Source organism: Acinonyx jubatus, chromosome B1 (genome assembly GCF_027475565.1).
Source record: "Acinonyx jubatus isolate Ajub_Pintada_27869175 chromosome B1, VMU_Ajub_asm_v1.0, whole genome shotgun sequence".
Classification (NCBI taxonomy): domain Eukaryota; kingdom Metazoa; phylum Chordata; class Mammalia; order Carnivora; family Felidae; genus Acinonyx; species Acinonyx jubatus.
Window position 1 is genome coordinate 16,200,553 of NC_069382.1, and position 21,192 is coordinate 16,221,744.

General features: G+C 38.6%; 1 protein-coding gene across 1 annotated transcript in view; it reads left to right on the forward strand.

Moving 5' to 3' along the window:
* The window catches only part of CB1H4orf47 (chromosome B1 C4orf47 homolog), a 533,217-nt gene that overhangs the window by 504,585 nt on the left and 7,440 nt on the right, over positions 1-21,192 (forward strand). The window contains exon 15 of the transcript XR_008295851.1: positions 7,218-7,339. The gene's annotated coding sequence lies outside the window, so the exon portion shown is untranslated. The remainder of the gene's footprint in view (positions 1-7,217; positions 7,340-21,192) is intronic.

Genomic DNA, 21,192 nt, shown 5'->3' on the forward strand with positions numbered 1-21,192 from the left:
GAAGTCTATGGGAGGTGGGGGACTAATAACAGCAGGTGGCCTGACTGCCCACCCTTTACCTTAGGAGAACACCTGAGGGTTTTCTCTGGAGAGACTGAACCAAGAATGTCCCTGGGTTGGCATGGTTAAGAATAAAGGCACTTAAATGAAAATATGGGAGAAAACAGAAAACAGGCCTTCTTGACCACACCAAACTTTTAGGAGACAGGTAGCAAGGTGTATACTCTTCAGAAAGGACATTTGAAGAGTGTTCTCTTGTGATTCTGACCATCCCAAAAGATAAGACTTAAACACATTAAAATTGGCTACTCTCTAAGAAATGGCCTGGCCAGATCACCCAGCAGTGAAAGCCACGTTAATAAGTTCTGCAGCATCCAGTCTTATGTACCAGCAGATCAAACAAGGCTCTAAAATCAAAGCAGAGAACAGAACAAATGAAATAGAAATGGGAAAATAACAGACAAACCAACATGGAAAAAAAAAATTGGAGGAAACACTGAGTGTAGAGGGAAAGCAGTTTAATGTTTGTTTATTTATTTTGAGACAGAAAGAGAGAGGATGAGCAGGGCAGGGGCAGAGAGTCAGGGAGGCAGAGAGAATCCCAAGCAGCCTCCACGCTGTGGTTGCAGGGTCCCCCATGGGGCTGGATCCCACAAACAGTGCGATCATGACCCAGGCAGAAACAAAGAGTCAGACCCTTAACTGACCAAGCCACCCAGGCACCGCAAAGTAGTTTCAATACGATTTTTATTTCCCTTGTTCAGTTAAGGGATGCACAGGCAGTTCTTGCTTTGCATGGTTCTAACACTCATGAATATGAGTTACACAGTTTAGTTTATAGTACCATTCTCCTGGTAACACGGTTCCAATTGTGGTTACCACAACGTATTAACTGTGGATAATTGCATAGAACACAAGCTTCCCTGTTAGCTCTTCTGCCCACAGTCATTAATAATAGATACACATCGTCATCAGTAGCCTATCACATCATTCCCTTCAAAGTCTGTCGGTGATTGGTCACTGGGCATCTGTTAGTTCATGCATACACAGCAAAGTCTGGAGTTGTGTGACCTCTTTGTCTCCCAATGATAAACCCATGCACCATTTTCCAGGATGGATAATGAAAAGAAGGAATTGGAGATCCCAAGATCCCAAGATCCCAAGATCTAAGGCAGCAAATGAAATGAAACATGATAAGACAGAAAGTGAAATTGGATATAAGAAAATGGTGATGGCAAAAGAAGCTAGGAAGGGTCTCTTGGAACCATACTGAGAAAGCCTAATGAATATAAAAAGTCGGGTAAAGTTGTTTCAACGTCTTTTAGTTTAAATTGCACCAGGAGCAGAAAGATGCCTATGGTTGAACTGAAGACTGTAATAAAAAAACAATAATTAGTTTGGCTAGCATTCGGGTTAGTGTTGATGTTGTTGCCATATTTTTTTTAGAAAAGGTAATTACAAGGGAATGGAAGAATACACTTTCATTGCCAGTAAATGCGAGTTTGATTGTTTCCAAAGCTGGCATGAGTTGATTAATGTTATGCTATCTTGTGAGGTTGATAGAGCAGAAAAGGATGCCGTCATAAAATTTGCATCTGGATTCCAAGGATTGGTTAAGGCAACTAGATATGATAATTAGCAGATATTTTATATAAATGTAAGTGTTTGTTATGAAAAGGATGAAGATATCTGAAAGGAAGTGATAGCAGCAAAATAATCACTTTAAAGGGCTCTTGGAGATATTTCATGACACTAAAATGGTTGGAAGCTGATCCAAACTTGGAAAGGAGTACAACAATTCACCAAGACATGGAAAAGATATTCACTTAGTATTGTGGGTTATACCCTGAAAATATGGCAAACATTGCTTCCAGAACAAAAACACTTCAATATTCCATGTTTTTAATGCTTTAAATCACAGTATCCTAAGAAAGTATATGTTTGATTGTTTTTTATTTCCCTGCACATTTAAAACTTATAGTAAGAGTTTTAATGTTTTGAAAAAGTTGTTTAAGTTTGCAGAACAGTTGTCATTTCCCCCACTAATAAGATTACAGTTTTATCTGTAATCTTTTTTTATAAGATCATTTTTATGGTCTGGTCATTTTTATAATCCTGTACTACCATGCAAAATAAAGACTGATTATATAGTATCTGAGAAACAAGAACAGGTAACTACAAGAAAGAAATACATGAAACATAAAAAAGCTCTTGGAAAACTCAGTAGAAGGATTGGAAGATAAAGTTGAGGAAATGTTCTTGAAAAGTGAGCCAAAAGGCAAAAAGAAAGAGAAACATTATGTTAAAAAGATAAGAAAATTAGCAGTATAGTCTAGGAATCCAGCATCTGAAAAACAGGAAATCTAGCAAGAGAGAATGAAGAAGACGCCAGGAAGAAAACCATCAAAAAATTTAAGAAAAATTCCCATGAGTTTCCAGAATGCACATATGTCATTAAGGCACATGATTGCCTCATGATTGTAGAATTTCAGAAAATAGGCAAAGAAGACTCTATAAACTTTTAGAAAGAAACCATGAATTTCATGAAAAGGATCAAGAATTAGGATGCTATTATTCTTCTCAACAGCAACACTAGAAGCTGAAAAACAATGGAAAACTGTCTTTAAAGCTCAGAGGAAAAGTAATTTCCAATCCCAAATTCCACATCTAGCCAAATTATCTCGAAGAGTTCAAATAGAATAAGACATATGTTTTGGATATGAGAGGTCTTTAAATTTTCCATCTTGAGAACCTTTTCTCAGGAGTTTATTGGAGAATGCACCCCACCAAAATAAGAGAATAAAAAAAAAAACCTGGGACCCAACACAATAAAAAGGTAAAGGAGCTCTCCCTCCTAGAATGGTGTTGAAGTAAGATTTCAAAATACATAATATGTAACCAAACCAGGGAACAACCTGTCCCAAATGGAGCAGGCCAGAAGGTTCCAGGAGAGATGTTTTAGGAAGATAAATTGATAAAATATATATTTGATGTTTTGAGAGAAGATTCATACATTTGGCGGGATTGCCTTGGGTTGTATTAATTGTAAGTACAAGAACATTTGGTGACCAAGAAAGACGACTTTATTTTATAGGAAAAGTAACCATAGTATACGCTTCATAGTTCAGACTTGAGGATTGTTTACTTAGCCGTAGTAATAAGAACACTGAATACGGGTATAAGCAAAAGTAAGATATTTGACGGAGAGCTGATGATAAGTGTAGAGGTGTGGCAGGTGCGGGATGTATGGTTGAAAGAGCAATAAATACTATCTTCCAAAGGGAAAAGTCAATATATCATGCCTAAAAATGAAATATCAAGTAGTAGAAATATAAACATGGTATTTAGAGATAAGCAAATAAATACTAGAATTAACTTAGAATTTTTTTTTATTATTTTTATTTTTTTTTAAATGTTTATTTATTTTTGAGAGAGACAGAGACAGAATGTGAGTGGGTTAGGGGCAGAGAGAGAGGGAGACACAGAAGCAGAAGCAGGCTCAGGCTCTGGGCTGTCAGCACAGAGCCCGACACGGGGCTCGAACTCACGAGCTGTGAGATCATGACCTGAGCCGAAGTCGGATGCTCAACCGACTGAGCCACCCAGGCGCCCCAACTTAGAATTTTTAATGTGACTGCCTCTGGCGAACAAGAAATGGCAAAACTTGCTGTTTCTGCAGTCACTGAATTTGCCTCTGTGCACATGTGTAACTTTAATGGAAATAAAAATTACAGCAGAATATTGAAAAGAGATAAACTTGTAACTCCTCACTCACTGATGGTTTAAGTGGGAAAATGCAAGATTGATAACAACGTGAAAAGAAGGAATGGTGTTTAAAAAAGGAAGTATTAATACCTTTCAGAAAGATGCATAAGGGACTAATCCATTGAATATGGTTGCTGCTGGAGAGCAAATCTAGAGGGTCCAGGGTGGGGAGGGGAAACGTGTCTTCCCTATATATTTTCTATACTGTTAAAAAATGGATCATAAAATTTTCAACAAAATTAAATAATTTTTAAATGATGAAACACCTAAGAGAAAGAAATACACTTTTGCCACGTAAGTACTTGTACTTCTATAGTAACCTGTTAATTTGGTCTTCATATTGAATTTGTGTTAAAAAACATAAAAAAAAAAAAAAAAACTAAGACTTTGATAGGAATGAAAATGAGAGTAACACACCATGCTAAATAAGCAGGTACAATGTGACCTGTATAATGTCACAAACACAACGTATTTCAAAAGCATATGTAAACATTGTCCATCAAATTTCCTTGTGTAATGGGTAAGAAATTCCTTGAAAACGCTCCATAACAGAACTTGTTGGTTGTTAGTCTGTGGGGATAGAACAAGACAGAGTTGCTAGTGAGATATCAACTTCTCGCAATATCCTCAATGAAGTTTCTAAACGGATGTAATACTTTCTGGGAACAGAATTTTCATGGAGGTTAGGTTTCTTGTCATGGGAAGACTAGAAGCAGGTCGTATTGGTAGGCAATCTTGGAGGCAGAGAAAAGGAGTTACAGGGAGTTAGAGAAATAACATGGAATGCTTTTTGATGGTCACTGGTGGTGAAATTATTGTTGTGGTTAAGGGCTGCCTGGCTCATGCATAGAAGCAATGGACGTGGTATAATTTGGCATCCCAGAATCTTAATTCTTAAAAAATAATTTTAATGTGTTATTTATTTTTGAGAGAGACAGAGATGGAGTGCAAGCAGGGGAGGGGCAGAGAGAGAGGGAGACACAGAATCCAAAGCAGGCTCCAGGTTCTGAGCCGTCAGCACAGAACCTGACGTGGGGCTTGAACCCACAGACTGTGAGATCATGACCTGAGCTGAAGGTAGCCCCTTAACCAACTGAGCCACCCAGGCGTCCCCCAGAATCTTAATTCTAATGCTTGTTTCACCATCTATCAGCTGAGTAACCTTGGATAAGTCATGTAAACATTCAGAATCTCAACCGTCTTCAATTTGCCTACCCCACTCACTACCCACATTATAATAATCAAATGTCTGTAGATCCTTAAAAACTTTTAGTGCTAAACGAATCTAAGATAATCTTATGATATAGCAGAGCTCTTTACGAAATACAAAAACTATATAATTCCCCCACTTCTCCAGTGGTAGTTTTCTCATGTATTTCTTTTTCAATCCCATATAAGTGTGATAATTTATTCTATAATATCTGTTTTTGTAGGATACTTTGCTTGATATTGAGGGTTATGGAAAGTAATAAAAGTCCCCAATATTTAAGCATTTTATTACTGAGTTCCAGCTTAATTCTCAAGATCATCTCTGGCTTCCATGGCAAAAATTTTGAATTCTACCTGGAATTCTCCCCTGCATATAATATGCTCGTTGGCATTTTCTTTCAGGCTGATCAATTTCAATCACTTCTTATTTAGAGGCACTTTAGAAAAAAATACCATATCTTACAATCAATGATCAAACATGCATGCAGTGTTCCAAACCCTAAAGTGATGAAAAAGTGAAATAAAATAAAATAGCATTCAAGAGGAATATACAAATATATTCAGCATATTTTCTCCAAATTATTTTTAATTACTTAAATATAAAATACAATCTCATTTATGAATATGAAAGAAACTGTAAAATAAAATTTCCTACTCCTTTAGCACTGGAAGTATTTTATGACTTTATAAATCAGTTGTAAACTTTACTTCTTAGTGACTGTTAAACAAATGAAAACAAAGGTAATAAAAAAAAACTTCAAGTGCCCATTTGATGACTGTTGGGGGAATTCGGAGAAGGTCAAGGATACTTGTGCCATTATAGAGATCTACATGGATTTGACAGTCATAGGAAACACCTTTTTAAATCAGCATTTTTGGTTGGGAAATAAAATAAGCATTCCTTTACCATCTGTTTTTATCTTGAGGATATAATTTATAAGACTAACTTGTTATAAAAGACAGTTTTTCACAAGGAGTATTTTTATTCAATCGTTTTACCCATTCATTCACTTTTTCATCAAAGACTGAATACCTCCTTCATGTTGGTACCCAAGTTTGTGTGGGACTGTGGATTTCAAGGTATAGGAAGAGAAGCTAGGAGCCACAAGTATAGGAGGAAGGGACTGACCTAGCCAAAGTATAATCTGTCCTGTCTGTCCTATACCCTCCATTTCATACAAACACCCAGAGATACTACATACCCACAGATACTCTTTAAATTTACCTCTTCCAACTGTTAAAAACTGAGAACAAACTGAGGGTTGATGGGGGGTGGGAGGGAGGAGAGGGTAGGTGATGGGTATTGAGGAGGGCACCTTTTGGGATAAGCACTGGGTGTTGTATGGAAACCAATTTGACAATAAATTTCATATAAATAAATAAATAAATAAATAAATAAATAAATAAATAAATAAATAAAATTTACCTCTTCCTATGTCTATGTAATCCATACAAGAAAATGCGTTTTGTAAACTTTCTCTAGCTTTAGTTTCAATTTTCCAAAACTGATTACAGACTTTTCCTTAAGTCTTTGCTTTCAGGACGCAATTGAATAACAGAGTAACTTCTTTTGCTGTGAAAAAGAACCTATTGAACCTATTGAATGTATGCCTTTCTAGCAGAAACTGTACTATAAAGTAAGGGAAACTCTAAAGTTTTGAAATATAAATGTTAACTGTCAGCTCCAGCTCTGAAAACAGGGATACAAAACACGCTTTTGGTAATTAACCAATGGTATGAAAAGGCAGCCCCTTTCCTTCCTCGGCATTGGTTTACAGTAGTTTCATTCTTTTGAGTCTGTCACTGCTTTTGTCTGTTCGCTTCAAAGCCATATTCAGCTGCGGATTCCAAACACAATGCAACTGGCTGGTGTCTGCTTACTAGAGCCGAAATCCTTTGTTTCAGAATTGCCTTAACAGCTAACCTTATTGGTCTAGATTTACCACCTCGACCTACTTCATTCATTTATTTTCATGAAAACGGAGACTTATGATGCTGATTCACATGAAAGGCACTTGTTAGACCAGTGCTGGGATAAAATTAATTATTATTCTGATAAATTGTTTCACTCTTGTTAGCTCTGCTGGGCAGTAAGTGGAGGAAATAAAATACTTCTATCTCTGTATGTAATTCTATCGAGCACAGAGCTCTCTGCTTTAAAACATGCCTTACGGTGCCACTCTCATCCCTGATAAAAATAAATCTCCCCTCAGCCAAACTTGTGTTGTTTCTATCTCCTTCAGACACACTTAAATCATAGCTGCCTGCTGTTGATGCTTGGCCCCCATGAAAGCAAAGGAAGATGGGGAAACAGAAATTGAACTGAATGCGTTTTATTCAAAGCATCTTCCTACTTTGTCTCAAGGTAAGAGGGTAGAGAGAAGTTTAAAGGAGGCAAAGTAGGGTACTGAGAACCAGGAGAGAAACAAGGAAAATTCAGTGGTATGTGCACTCCGGAAGAAAGCTGATAAAGACCAAAATTCAACAAAAGTGTTATTTATTGAAGGTCAGCACTATCTTATCCCCCGCCCCCCTCAAGTAATCCTTTTATGGCTTTCCCTAGGTGCACTCCATGATTTGAAGATGTAGAATACCAAATGAGTTGCATTTATTAGATAAAAATTCATCTCCCTTTATCTTTTATAAAATTACGTTTTATTGAGAGGTAATCAACATATAACACTATAATACTTTCAGGCAGGCAACATAATGATTTGGTATTTGTATACATTGCAAAATGACCATTGATGTGGGAAACAAAGGCAAAAGAAAAAAACAAACTGAAATTTCCTTACCAACTTAAAGCCCGTTGACAAGTCCTTGAGACAGGTAGAGTGACCTTCCTTTAGGAACTCAACTGCCTCCATGTTAAGACTTTCCTAAGGGCAAGAGGCAACCTTATCTTAATATCATCCCAACCTCCAGGATCCTGGAAGTCTCCTTTAACATTTAAAATTTCTTTGGAAGCTTCCTTCATATCTACCTCCCAATATATTTGTTAGCAATCATCCTCCAGGCATACAGCCCACTGATATAACATCTGAAGGGTCTCATGACTAAGGTTTTAGTAAACAGTAATAAATGGCCATTTCCTAACAATAGCTAGCCCCCTCAAGGTCCTGGAAACCTTGCTTCCAAAATTCCTTCGAGATTTACACTATCCCTAACCCTCTGTCAACTTGAAGGTGTATAATCAATTGCTCCTGACACCCCAGTGCAGCTCTTTCCGCCCACGGGTCCTGTCCCTGTGCTTTAATAAAACCACCTGTTTGCACCAAAGGCTTCTCAAGAATTCTTTCTTGACTGTTTTCTTTGAACCCCAACATTTCCATGTCAATCATCACGTTAAGTCTAGTTAACATCCACCACCATACATAGTTACAACATTTGTTTTCTTGTGATGAGAATTTGTATGACTCCTTTGATCTTTACTAGATCAAATATGAATAGAATCAATAAAGCCTAAGTCAGCATGAGATAACTGGAGATAGCTTGGCCAGCTGATACATTTCCAGTCGAAATCTAGAACTTTAAAATTGTGTATGAGCTTTTGCTGTGATGGAAAATTACAATGCCCATTACATTTTTAACATATTGAACATTCATATATATCCCATTCTTAATTTCTCAGGTGAGAATCCCACAGTGAAAGTCAATTCCTGATGGAAACAATGGAGCTGATTATTAAATTGAAAACTAAGGGCCAACAAAGGCACTGATTTAATTTAATTTAATTTAATTTTTAAATGTTTATTTATTCTGAGGTGGGCAGGGACAGAGAGAGAGGGAGGGAGAGAGAGAATCCCAATCAGGCCCCACCCTGTCACCATAGAGACCAACCCAAGGCTCAATCCCACAAACTGAAATCATGACCTGAGCCAAAATTGAGAACCAGATGCTTAACTGACTGAGCCACCCAGGTGTCCCTGCACTGATTTGAAAATTATCAAAATGAAACATTCATTTGATGACACTTTAAATTTATTGATCATAACATCTTAATCTTTCAACTATTCTTCTGATTATATGACCCAAACCCGTAAAATATAAAACAATTTATTTCTTAATTAGTTACTAAGTTTTCACAAAAGGAGAGAAAGGAATGATATTAGGGAGAGGGAAGATGAAGATGAGTAAAAGAATAGACAAAACTGTTGTCTTTTAAACTGATGGTTTCCAAACTTCCCTGGAGTTCTAGAAATTCTTCTGGGGAACGAGGCACGTGGGTAGGACAGAAGATGTGGCCTTGACAAACTAGCTTTTTGGCAAACTAGTCAATCAGAATAGCTATGGTTGTATCTGTTTCATTAATTTGGGTTCCTGATAAAATTTCATTTGAAGAAAGAAGTCTGTTGCTAAAAAGAAGGTGGAAAGCCACAATTATAAAGTAATAGTAGCATTGGAATCTAGTGACAAAATACCTGTTGTCCACAAGTATCAGCGTGACATTAAGCATTATCTTTTCTTCCCTCTGTACTCTACTGGTTACTATATTTATCTTTAAAGTCAGTTCATTTATACACTGTACCATTCCAAAAATATTCTGAGGCAGCTGATTTATTTCCACTTTGGGATTTCAATTGATCTGAATTCACCTTCTCCACCAAGTTATAAACACATTAGCAACAGATAACCTCCATGCTGAATAAGACAAGGGAATACAACCTCTGGTAACCCAGTGAATAATTGCAGGTGTATAAATCAGATTTTAGACTTGGGTGCTTAGACTTTAAATCATGGTACACAATTTGGTAGCGTAACCTCATTTTTAGAAAAAATACGTGAGCACGTGCATAGGAAATACCAGAAATAAAAAACTACCTATTGACATTGGTTATGTCTTGGGGCTTATGGAGACTTTGGCTTTATTATCTGGGGTGCCTCTCTGAAGGATTTGAGTATGTTATTTTTTTTAAAACCTTAAGACTTTCAATGACATTAGGTATATATTCACTTATCTGTTCCCCACTGGACAGCAAACAATGAAGAGTCTGCTTTAAGAGGATTTTTAAATTGTTCTCCTAACATTTTGCGTTTTCCAATATATATTTTTTCCTGTTTATTCCCTATGCCATACCTTTCATCCCCATGACTTATTCACTCCATAACTGGAATCGTGGATTGCTAGTGTATAGATTGACCTTGCTAAATTCACGTATTACTTCTAGTGGTGTATAGAATGCATTAGATTTTTTTTGTGTATTTAGTTATGGATAGTCTTCAAATAGACAGTTTCACCACTTTCTTGTTTTTCAATTTTTATGCCTTTATTTCCATCTTCTTTCCTGTTTTTAAATTTTTCTTTTTCCTGTTGTACAGTTTAGGATCTCTAGTGCATGCTGAATAGAATTTGTTAAATTAAGAATCCTTGACTTGTTTATGATGTTAGGAGGTTGGGGTGGACTCTTCAATATCTTAGTAAGTATATTAGATGTAGGCTTTTCATAGGTGCACTTTTCCAATTCTAGGAGGTTCTGTTCCTACATGCTGCAATGTTGTTGCTTTTATTTTTCATCCTGATTAGGTGCTGAATTTTGTCAAATGCATTTTCTGCATATACTGACATGATCGTATGATTTGTTTTTTTATTCCATTAGGTGTGAATTGTATTAATTCATTTATAGGTATTAAACCAACCTTGCATTCCTATGATAAATGCTGCTTAGTCATATGTAGTATCAGTTTTATGTATTACTGAATTTCATTTTCTAACATTTTATTGAAGATTTTTACGTCTATGCTCATGAGACATATTGGTCTGTAATTTTTTTCTTATAATGTCTTTCATATTTTGGCCCCTTTATAATTATGAAATATCCCTCCTTATCTTCTTTAATACCCCCATCACAAAGCCTACTTTGTCTGATAATATAGCCACACTATATTTCTTGTGATTAGTGTTTGCATGGTATTTTTTTCCCACTTTTTAAAATTCTCAAGCTATTTGTCTCTTTAAAGTATCTTCCATTCAATTGGGTCTTTCTCTTTTACCTGACACTCTCTAACATTATTAGAGTGTTCAGTTATCTTTTTATTTAATGTAAATATTGACGTGGTTAGATTAATCTCCCATCTTAACATTGGTTTTCTACTTCTCCCCTATCTCTTCCTTTGTTCCATCTTTTCTGCCTTTTATTTATTTTATTTGTTTTTGGATTAATTGAATAATTGTTAGTGTAACATGTTATTGCCTCTGTCGGCTTTTGAACTATTTTTTTTCCCTATTTTTGTTTGTGCTCTAGGCATTGCAATACACATCCCAACCTTATTACCATCTCCATAAAACTAATATTGTGCTATTTCATATGCAATATAAAAAACTGAAAACAGTATAATTCCATTTACCCCCTCCAGCCCTTTGTGCTAGTTTTTTAAATTTTTTTAAATGTTTATTTATTTTTGAGAGAGAGACTGACAGTGAGGGGGGTAGGGGTAGAGACAGAGGGAGACACAGAACCTGAAGCAGGCTCCAGGCTCTGAGCTGTCAGCACAGAGCCTAATGCAGGGCTTGAACTCATGAACCACGAGATCATGACCTGATGCTGAAATCAGAGGCTTAACCAACTGAGCCACCCAGGCACCCCTGTGTAGTTATATCATACATTTTACTTCTCTCTTATAAGCTCTGCAGCACATTTTTATTATTTTTGCATTAAACACTTACTTGACTTGTAAAGAAATTAAGAAACCCTATTTTCCATTTTACCCACATGTTTACCATTTCTAGTGTTCAGTTTTTGCAGGTCTAAGTTTTCACCAAGACCATTTCCTTCTGCCTGACATGCATCCTTTAGTATGCTTTGTGTTGAAAACTGCTGATGATTCATTCTGGCCATTCCCCCCCCCCCGGCCCCCCGAATTAGTCTTTTCTTTCACATTTCACAGTGAAGGAAAATTTCAATGGATGTAAACTTTTAGGTAGACACATTTTCTTTTGATACTTCAAAGAGGTTATTTCATTGTTCTCTGGCTTCCATTTCTTTGCTAAGGAGAACTCAGCCATAACTCTTATTATTGCCTCTCTGACTATACTATGTCTCTTTTATCTGGCTACTTTTAAGATTCATCTCCTGGTCTTTGAATTTACCTATCTGACTATGACATACCTAAGTGAGATCTTTCTTTTTATCCTGCATGGGATCTGCTGAATGTCTTTGACCTTGGGTTTGTCTTTGATAAGCCGGACCTCTGTGTTACGCTGTATGTTCTTGTCGCTAGATCACAGGCACTCTGTTCTCTTTTTTTTTTTTCTGTCTATACTTCATTTTGAGTAAGTTCTGTTGAACTGTATTCAAGTTCATTGATCCTTTCATCTGTGTGTCCATTCTGCTCTTAAGCCCTTCCAATGAATTTTTCATTTTAAACATTTTTTAGCTCTAGAGTTTTTATTTGGTTCTATTTTACACTTTCAATTTTCTACTAAAATCCCCCATTAGTTCATGCATTTTGTCCATATTGTCCTAAATGTCCTTTAATATAATTATAACAGCTGTTTTGTTTTTCTTTTTTCTTTTTTTTTTTAGTTTTTAAAACATTTATTTATTTATTTTTGAGGGAGAGAGAGAGAAACAGAGTGTGAGCAGGGGAGGAGCAGAGAGAGAGAGGGAGACCTAGAATCCAAAGCAAGCTCCAGGTTCTGAGCTGTCAGCACAGAGCCCAGCGTGGGGCTCCAACTCGTGAACTGTGAGATCATGACCTGAAGTCAAACGCTTAACTGACTGAGCCACCCAGCCACCCCATAATTATAATAGCTGTTTTAAAGTCCTTGTTTGCTACTTCCAACATTGGGTAATTGAGACTTTATTTCTATTGCCTGCTTTCCTTTTAGTTATGAACCGATTTTCCCGTATTTATGCATTCCTTGTAAGTTTATGTTGGATTCTAAGCATCATGTACAATATAGTATCATGTACAGTATCATGCAGACACTTGAAGTTCTGCTTTCTTCCCTTAACAAGTATACAGTTTCATTCTGGCAGACAGTTAAAACTTGGTGGATATCCTTGATTCCGCAGAGACTTGATTTTAGGTTTTGTTACAGTAGGTCTATTTCATATTTGTCCTTAAATTTAGGCTCCTTAAATTATAGTTCTGAGACACGCTCCTTTCTCCTAAAGCAAGACTCTTCTGAGGTTTCAATGGTAAGTCCAAGATGTTTACAGATTTCCTTCTGTCTTGGCTGGACTTGAACCATAATCTCTGCCTTCCCAGAGCTGCGAGGGTTTGAGAACCTCTAATCTCTGCTTTTCCTGTGTTTCACAGGAACCAGGAAACAGGGCACTACCTTTTCCAGGATCCTGTCAGTTAGGTTCTGGCTTAGATTTGGAAAGGCAATAAGGGAGCAGAAGGCCTTTATTTTTCCCTGGGTACAGAGATAAACTGTGGTTGGTAGCAACCTCAGAGCATCCCTTTGTGAAGATAGCTGTGACTATCGGTGCTGGATTCCTGTAGTTCCTGACCAGGGTGGCAGGAGCAACTTCATAAATCTCTGCATAACAGCAAACCTGAGAGTTAGCAAGAGCCTTCTTTGACTTGTACTTACGATGGCTTTGACCATGCCAAATTCACGGTAAGTCGTTTTTCATTTGAAATAGCTAGAGTGGTTTCTGTGTTCTTGAACAAGCTGACCAGGGCGGGTGCTATTGGTATTCTTTGTTTGCAGGAACATCGTGTACATTGCACCACACTTAAACCATTCCTAAGTCCTTGGCAGTTAATAACATCAGTTGAAACTCCCAGTCATTCTGATAAACAAAGGAAGTCTCCTATGTTTTTAGATACCTTATCCAGAAGTAGAACTGTTTCTAATTAGGACCCTCTAGCGTTCTTGATGCCTAAATTAGTGCTTTGCCCTTATTGAGTAAGTGCTCAAGATTCATTCAGTAAAAGAATAAATAATAATACAATAAAAGTTACTTTTGAAAAGCATATCAATAGTTGAAGCTCATCTAGGTCACATCTCACATTTGGAAAGCCCAGCATGGTTCGTGTTTGCTCCATCTTGGAGGACAATCTCTTCCCTTTTAGCCTTCTAAAAATTCTTCTCACGGTTGTAATTTTTTGAGCCATGGGAAAAAGGCTTGTGAACTCTCTATTCTCCTATAGATGATCTGGGGGCTGCCCGGAACCATTACCTGGTCTAAAGATACAGAGTTCACTTTTACGAGTATCTCTTTCTTCGGACACAGTAATTGACGGGTCAAGTGATGTCATGGGGAGCAGGATCCCCTGATCTCATATGTGTTGACATGATCCATCCATAAAACACTGTTTTGCAAAAGTATGCTTTGGTGTGCTCTGATATGTACCTTGTGTAAAGGGTCTATAAATGTGTCACCTTGTCTACTATGGGACAGCAAAAAAGGACTCTCAGCTGTAGAGCACACATTTTTCTATTTCCTTTATATGAACTGAATTCTGGCTCTCAAGTCCCATTCATTGTGTTGGTGAGGAATGATAGTTCCAGTTCTACGGGGGATACTTCCCAGGACTGCTCCAGATTCTGGGAGGTTTTCGTGATTGTAAAGAAATGGACATCAAGGTTACCATGATCACCACTGACTTCTCTTTGAGTCCCTCTGATCTCTGTTTCCAGATCTCCAATAGGGCAGGTGATCTTTGCTGAAGCTGGGGATCCAGAAGCCTAGAGTCTTGCCTCCCGAAAGCATCGTTTGCTTGGAGGTCTGGCCTATGCCTTCCTTCCACAGGATGCTCTCATCACATAGTGTTCAGATCTCTCACTTATGGGATATATCATTTCTATCTCTTTGTAAATCCAGGAAAAGAGTTCCTTCTCACTGAGAGGTTTGTTGTTTCAGATTAAAACAACAACTCAGCATCCATTACAAAACAAATTTAATAAAAAAAATACAAAAACTATAAATTTAAAATAGGGGTTACAAACTCATGCTTTAGGGAAGCCACAGGGGTCAAATAAGTTAGGAAAATAGTGGAAATGTAACACAGTGAATGACATAATGATGGAGTTGTTTCTATGAGATAAACTATGTTATCATGCTGATAATAATGATAAACCCTAGACAAAACATAAAAAAAACAATGCAACTCAAAGCAGGCAGAAATTGTTCAGTAGAAGATCTTTGAAAAAAAGACAAAGGATATTAAGTGACCTCCGTATTTATCTGACTTTTCCCATAGGGGGGCCTCCCAGTTCACATAATGCAGGAGGAAATCAAGCTCAAAAATCAAGCCAGAAAGGTGAAGTCTTACCATGCTGAGGAGACAGAAATTGGAGTTCAAAGATACCAGAATCACTAATAATCAAGGGGACAAAATCTTAGACAAAAGGGAGCCACAGTTGAAACTCCAAAATCAGCATCAAATTCCTCACAAGTGCTTGGCTGATTCCTAAACTACACACATGCGGGCCAAGCCCCCGAGGAACCAACTAGAAATCAGCAACTGGGAGGCTAAGAGACAAGCAGAGATTTCAGGAGCTGTCCACTTCTGGCAAGACAAAGGCATAAGTGAAAAATTAGAAACCATGCTGAAAGTACACGACAGAGTGAAAAAACCCCACGGTTCTGGAAAAGAACGAAATAGAATTTCTAAAACGAAACACCCCTGAAGAGAAGTTAGCAACAATGAGGAAGAAGCCTTGAGTGAGGGTATCTCAGCTCAGCAGAGCCTGAGATAGGGAGTGAGTGCTTATGGGAAGGAACAGCATGCAGGCCAGGCCAGGAAGAAACGTCAGGCATACGTGGGTTTCAGGTGATTAAGCCTTAGCTCCATCCAGGAGGGACTTGCACATCTCGAATAGCATAGAGTTGTCCACCTTGAGGGACGATGGTGGGGGCCTTTGGCCCCACAACAACCAGTCATTTTGAGGGGAGGAGGTAGCTACCCTTCAGAGGAGAGGAGTAAGCTTCCAGGCATTTCCTGGTGAGGTGTCTCTTGTCATCCAGGACAATTCTCCAGAGAAGGCACACCCAGCACTCACAACAGCTACAGGAGGAGTGGGCTGCCTGGTACAAGGGCATCTGCTACAGAAGTGTGAGGAAGTCGCGTAAGATGAAGCAAGCAGAAACAAAGAGATGGAAATTTCTGGAAGAGAAGTTAAAACACAAGGTGGTTAGAAAGAGAATGCCCAATGTATACCTAATGGGAGTTTTCGAAAAAAGACTAGCCAGAATGGGGGTAGATGATATATAAAGATATATTGTTATTTGACTTTTTAAATGTTTATTTCCTTCTGAGACCGCGCATGTGGGGGAGGGGCAAGGAGGGGGGGGCAGGGGATCTGAAGGGGGCTCTGCCGCCGCGAGCCTGATGTGGGGCTCAGACTAAGGAACCGGGGACCTGACGAACCGCGAGATCATGACCTGAGTCGAAGTCAAGTCAGATGCCTAACTGACTGAGCCAGTCAGTGCCCCTCTTGTTTTTTAAAAAAGATGAGCTGGTTGATGTGGACACCCATGCTGTATAAGATATAAGTAAGTGCTGGGTGTGAGAGGATTTTTTTTCCGAAGTAGAGAAAAGCATGATTATTCAGATTAAAGACACACTGAGTTCTAAGCGGGATCAGTATATTCATATGTAAACTCATGTTGAAACTACAGAAAATTAAAGTAAAAAATAGGATTGTAGACAGGAAGCCAGTTTGCCTACCCAGGGTAAACAGTTGGGTACACACTACCCTTCTCAACAGCAGAAGAAACGTGGAAAGACCATAGAGTAACATCTTCAACCTGATTAGAAAAAAAATGGAAGCCTCAACTTAACATTCTAAATATAGCTGAAATACTCATTTATGTAGAGGGGAGTGAGCAGAAGTGAGGATGAACACCAAAACAGACATCCAGATCTCAAAGCAGAAATTCGTGGCCGTGGTGCTAAGACCTACGGAATTCCACGATCAGTATCATTCAAAGCAGTGAAGCTTTCAGGCAGCCTCTAATTTCACAGGCTTTTCATTTTTTCTGGGTGAATCTGTGTCCGCAAATTGCCTTTGAGAAACGCAGTATACTAATTACGCTTTGGCTCATACCAACTATTTGTTCTTCTAGAACGCAGTATCGTTGTAAAGCCCTATAAGGGAAGCAACCAGGGTTGTCTAAAGTCATCACTTTCTGCCCAGTTACTCATACACTGCTAGGCACCTGGGGGGAGCTCAGTAAACAATTATGGCATAAATATACTAAAGAGATGTTTCTCTAAACCTTGGCCTTTATAACTTTCCCCCTTCCACTCGATATTCTTCTTGAAGTTTAGAAAAAATAATCTTCTATTCTTAATCTTCCACTGTTTTTGGTAGATGATGTGGAATTTATTTACTCTTGAAGGACTGAAAAATGAAATCTTTTCCCCCCTGATAGAAGGAAAATAAACGAAGAAGCTATAAAGTTGGAGTTAAGAACGCCAGGATACATTTGAATAAGACATAATGTGTTACTCTCCTTCACAATAAACACAGGGCTCTCAAAGTCAATTCCTTAGAGGGCTAGAAAAGTAATATGTGTAAGTGTTTGAAAAGGGCAGATAGAGGACTGTCGAGGGTACTGTGGCCTATCATAAGTGCAATAATAATATATTGAAATCTGCTTCCCCAAATACTATGGATTAGATATTCTGGAAAATGACTCTAAAAAACCTTGAAAAGAGCAGAGAAAAATACAGTAAATATTTACCCGCTTAGTTGAACATTTAACTGAAGGACCTGACTCTATTTCTAAGTGGGTCAGGAAAGGCTAATGCAGTATAACCCTGGAATTATTTGCTGACACCGGGAAATTGGTGTTTTGTGTTCTAATGCGGGAGCAGGAAGTGGCAAGGCTTTAGGTCAACACATGGCAGGGAGCTGGAGCTGAGATTTTTTTCATAAATCTGAAGTCTTTAAGAGATTAGGTTTTTCCTGGTAAAAAAAATAAAGGATTAGAAAAAAAACAAACCTATTTGTTGTCAAAGGGAAAGACATTTATCTTTATAAGCTTCGGAGCAGAGTGGGGAGGGTGACAAGAAAACAAACAAAAACCCATGTAACTTTAGGCATGCCCTCATAACAATGTGTGGTTCCCCAGGATCCTTGAAGCCCCCAAATGAAAAATTAAGAATATCAATCTCAGGATTGATAGTATCTCCAGGCACATTTCAGAAGCAAGTTCATTCTGGCGTAATAGTCCCTCGACTAAGGCCTCCTAGAGATCATTAGGTTTAGTTAGTCACTTAGGTTGGAAATAGCTCTCTTTTAGAGTTTCCTGGAGATGCCTGATCTATCAAATGATGTCCTTGGGCTAAAATGTCTTCAAGGTCACTCCCAACCAGGGCTCTCTGTTTGAAGAGGCGTGTGGCACAAATCGAACACTATTGCAGATAATAGCTCGGTCATCTCAAGTCACTGTAAAACACCCAGTGACCTTTCCCACGTCTCTTGTTTTCTCTGTCAACATGCAGACACATGAACAAAATTTAGTGAATTCCAAACTAAGTAAGCAGCCCCTGTCCGTATTATTGGACATTTTATCCTATCGAGGGGATGATGAAAAGTAAAATCACAGGATGAGCCACGAAATCATCCTCACGTTTTGCTTGAAACATTTTTTGTCCGCCATCCGTTTCTCAGCCCTGCAGACAATGGAAACAAACATGCGGTGGAGGTTGTTGCGCGCCGAAGGGAGCTCACACACAATCGTGGCCAGGTTCTTGTCATTCTCGCTAAAGCAATGGAAATCGTCAGTGGTGGAATTTCTTTCGCGTCAGTTTCATTAGCGTTGTACAGGCAGAAAACACGTTTCCAATGGATAGAAATTTCAGTTAGCCCAGACTCCTGTGAGTGCTATGGAATGTGAAAATCCATATCTCATTCTCTGCAGCCTTTCTGGCACTGCTGATGGGCAAACTGTGAGTGAGACGTTAAAGCCCCTGAAACTGACTTTTAAAAGATGAAGCTGGGCTGTAAGTACATGCAAAGGGCCACAGACATTTTTTTTTTAAGTGAAAAACCACACAAAATTCGCATCATTTTTAGAAAATTCAAATTTAGAGAAGAAACTGCACACAGATAGCAGTTGTCGCCACCTAGTCTGGAAAAGAGTAGAGCATAATTCTTCTCTAATTGCTTTCAACTGGACAGGTCAATCACTCCCTTGATTCGTTTAAAAAAGTACCTCAAAACTTTACAATTCGTTCCTGCGGGTACGCGAAGGCATGTTGCTTTGCCACTTACGTCATCCTCTGAGCTCTCATTAGGTGGTAGAATGAGGTCAAGTCTAAAGCTTATTAGGGCCTTGGGAAGGGGAGTGAATGTTTAGGGCACCAAGAGAAAGAACCATTCATTTCCAAACTAATACAATGCAATGCTCGCAGAAGGAGGATTAGGGTGAATTAGTTGAATTGAACGGGGTTAAAGTGAATTGAATTCAATCTAAATGAATCGTTCGCAGGTGATACTGTTGGTTTTTAAACTAAACTATTTTTTTTTCTGGAGAATCCTTGAAACTGTCCTTTAATAAGAACTAAGAAACATCTATCTGTAATTTCTTTTGGGGAACAGTTAACATTGTAAAAGGTTTGATTTAAGAATGGTTTCCTCGGAGTGCCTGGGTGGCTCAGTCTATTCAGCCTCCAACTTTTGGTTTCGGCTCAGGTCATGTTCTCACAGTTCGTGAGTTCGAGCGCCGCCTGGGGCTCTGCACTGACAGTGCGGAGCCTGCTTGGGATTTCTCTCTCCCTCTCTCTCTGCTCCTGCCCAGCTTGCTCTCTCTCTCTCTCTGTCTCAAAAAATAAAGAAGTAAACATAAAAAAAAGAATGTTTTCCTCAATGCCTATATTATGCAGCGTTAGTTATCTTTCATATCCATTATCCTCCATTGGAATCACAAATAAAATAATATTTCTTCCTGCACCTCTTGTTAGCACCTGATTCCACAAATAGACTCTTAAAGTCTAGCTAGTATGGTGGACACCTTGCCTCTTTCGTTCACCCCTCCAGCCCGGGACTAGCTTAGCGCCTGGCATATAAAGCTGCTTCATAACTATTTAACAATGGATTAATGAACTAATCAATTAAAAACTAGAAAAACAAGCTAGTCATAATTCTGTAATGCTCATGGCACCCGAAGGGAAAACTTAGACAAAGGAAAATGTTAATTTTTATAGTTAGGCTTAATGAAGCTGGAGTAGATGTTGTTTCTCTCAATACCAGCCTCTCGTTTTAGGTCTGCAGAAGTGGTTGATTTCTTTGGCGTGCACTATTCGTTATGGACGTCGGTATTTACAACAGCAGCAAACTCATTTGAGAATTTGCCTAGGTGTTAGGGCATCAATTATGTGGACTGGAACAAATGGGATAGAGCTGAGTTTACTTAGCCTTGACAGTGGGCAAAGTCTTTAGCGTTTAAAGTAGATCTTATATACCCATTTTGCAGATGAAGAGACTAAAGCCCAGAGAGGTTAGGGAGCTGGCCCAAAGTGAATGGCAGGGCTGGTGGGCGGCCAGGCACAGCTGTTCCACAGAGCGGCCAGCAACTGTTCTGCTCAGGTCACCCCCACGCCATTGCTGATTGTTGAGATTTGGATATTACCTTGGACCTCAACAGAGTACGAACGAGAAAAGGACGCGAACACCCTTGTTCTCCGCAGTATTCTTTTGCCTTTCACTGCATTTTGAGTTGGGAAACCTGAATATAATCCAGGATCTCCTGTATAGTAGCCATATCATATTCTGTAAGGCGTTGATCTCCTCTGAGCTTCTGTTGCTTCATATGTAAAAATGAGGACAAGAGTACCTACTTTATCAGATTATGGTGAAGACAAAGCAAAACATCTTGTGAAAGGTGACACAATGCTCAGCACCTAGGAAACGTCATTCAAACCTGAATCTGTTGTAAATCTCATATATTCTCTTAATAGTGTTCGGTCCATATTTCCCAGACATCACCTGGAAGTTCATTGTCTAGCCCCTTCTTCAACATCAGACCAGTGGGGATCAATGAAGTCAGTTTTACCTTGTTCACTGTCTCCCCAAAGCTCCCTGCTGGAATTGAGCCTCAGTTGTCCTTAGTGAGTGGCAATTGTTAGATAGCACACACTTGGTTGGTTTCTGAGCCTTCCGAATCCAAATTTCCCCACCTTTCTATGCTGCCTCCTGAGAGTCACCATGTAAAGGACTTGTCTGGTTCTGGTTAAGGAGAACCCAGTTGAAACAGGGCTTATCTTCGTAAATTACCTCCTTTCTCCCAAGCCAGCTTCAAGCTTCTCTCT